We start from the raw sequence: 2,487 nt of genomic DNA on the forward strand, positions 1-2,487 counted from the left end.
GTCAAGAGCACTCATACACGCATTATTATAACGGACTCACGCGTGCTTACTGTATGACTCCTGTACGCCACCGCAATCGTTTTTACCTTGATTGCAGTCTTCATCCATCAAAACTTTACTAGCGAGACTAGTTATCCAGTCGAGAAACCGTAGTTTGCGTCTCATCTGGCCATACAGCGGTGGGATATTGACAATCTGTTCAGTCTGTACTTCACACAAGCGCATGACATGTGAGGGCTAGCACTCTTCAGAGACAATCACAGAATATGACAGAGCTGATGTTTTAAAGCGAAACACACTGGAATTAATAATTCACTTAAAACGCAACGCGAGTCTCTGTTCTCTCTGCAATCTCTGATGTAATCAGCTTTCCTTTATATTAGCGTTGTTTTGGACGGATTGTTTGAATGCGTTGGCTTACTGGATCATTGGACTGAAAACTTTCCCGGAGTTTAGCGGCTTAAAATGATCTAATCGCAAGCAGAGTAGCAAAATTGAGTTAAAGGGTTAGAATAGAAATTGTGCTTCAGTAATTTTGCATTAATTGCGTTAAATTATTTTAACGCGTTAAGGATTGTAAAATTAATCACATGCGTTAACGCGTTAACGATGACAGCCCTAATTAAAACAATAAGTTAAATTAAAATATTAAGACACAATCAGACAATCAGGAAGAATTAGTTACCAAGCAAATGAAATCAGTATCAACAAAATTCATCTTTGCACTGCAGAAATGAGAGGTGTCAGACTGGCTCAGAGGTGGCATGAATGCATTTAAATGTTATGAGATTAATGTTTTAATATAAAGTTTTGAATACAGAAATATTAAATGATTTAAATAACTGAAATGATCCTTTAAAAATGAAACTAAAACCGCCAGTGGGTGGCGGCAAGTCACTCATTTTATCACTGAATCATTAATTCAATTGATTCGTTCAAACAGCTGATTCATGTCTCTATGAATGGCTGATTGAATCATTGATTCACTAGATTCATTCAAAAATGCAGATTCATTCATAAACGAAACACCACTGCGTTGCTTGGAGATGCGCAGCAGCTCAGCTGTGACTTTGTTTGTAACACTTTTTGTTGACAAAAATCAGGCAACGGTGTTCATAAAATGTAAGTCACTTAATATTAACTTCTTGTTTACTGAACTGTTGTATAAACTCAATAGCCCATTTGCAAACTCCACTTATAATCATTAAAAAGCTGTCACTCACCTAAGTTCATCGTGCTCTCACAAACGTCCATTATGATCAATGAAGCTGTCGACACTGCACAACGAATATCGTATTTACATCGTGTCTACACTTTGCGAGTGTACTGTAGAGCCCTGCTGTAGCAGTGGTGGACAGTAACAAAGTAGTTTTACTTCGTTTCTGTACTTAAGTAAATTTTTCAAGTATCTGTACTTTACTGGAGTAGTTTTATTTCGAGTAACTTTTACTTTTACTTCACTACATTCGAAAGCATAAGATCGTACTTTTTACTTCACTACATTTCATAAAACGTATCGTTACTCCTTATAATATATCACGTGCTCCGAGACACAGAAGCGGTGTCTGATTTATGAATGAACTTATTATTTTCAATTAACCCATTAAATCGGTTCGCAAAACGCACCAAACGATTCATTCACGAATTGGAATGATCCGACTGCAGCTGTTCTCGAGTCGACAACTCACTGATTCAAATGAACCGTTTAGTGCGAGTCTCCAGTGAACTGAATTCACAAGTAAGAACCGGGAGATCTTGTGAGCGCGCGTTAAGCCCACTGAAATGCTTGAATGCAGACACATTAACATCAGAGTCTATATGTTTTAAGTAAAAAAACATTAAAATAACACAGATTAAATAAAATAACTCATGCTCGTTCATGTTCTCCGCTGCTGTAAAGTTAGCAGTTTTAGTAAAATGCTATGCATTTAGCCCTATGTGACGTCTGTTTTTATATTGTTTGTCAGCACTATAAATTTTTATATTGTTTGGATTAACTAGCCGAGTAGACAGATATGAATTGTTTATTCATAACCATACTGAAAATAAGTAAATATTGTTAGCTGATGCTAACTGTCTAGCTAACAAGCTTGCTGGTGCTAAGTTGAGGTAATTTTTAGATATAAAGTCCAAATATTTTTATTCAACCACCTAGATAGATTACATCTGGGGGAAAATAAAAGATGTGATGTTCAGAACATGGTAACTACAGTAAATATCAAAGTGGGAAGTGATGCCCTCTGGGGGCATTTGGCCAGGGGTGTTTTTACACCACAGACAAGGTTTGAGAAGAAAAAAAATCATTATGAAAATATAATTATATTTTCCTTAAAATGTTCTTCCTAACTTCAGGCCTTATTCTCATGTCATATATAACTGTGATGTTCTGCAAAACAACAAGCTTTAAAACACTTTTTTCTTACTGGTGAAAATCAGATGGTCAAATCTGTTTTCAGGTACATTGCAGTGTAAGCTTCATAGTGAACA

At 36.1% G+C, this 2,487-nt stretch overlaps 1 pseudogene; it reads right to left on the reverse strand.

Moving 5' to 3' along the window:
• The window catches only part of LOC107710227 (coiled-coil and C2 domain-containing protein 2A-like), a 30,599-nt pseudogene that overhangs the window by 13,393 nt on the left and 14,719 nt on the right, over nt 1-2,487 (reverse strand).

Source organism: Sinocyclocheilus rhinocerous, unplaced genomic scaffold, assembly GCF_001515625.1.
Source record: "Sinocyclocheilus rhinocerous isolate Xijiao unplaced genomic scaffold, SAMN03320098_v1.1 scaffold1167, whole genome shotgun sequence".
In the NCBI taxonomy this organism is placed as follows: Eukaryota; Metazoa; Chordata; class Actinopteri; order Cypriniformes; family Cyprinidae; genus Sinocyclocheilus; species Sinocyclocheilus rhinocerous.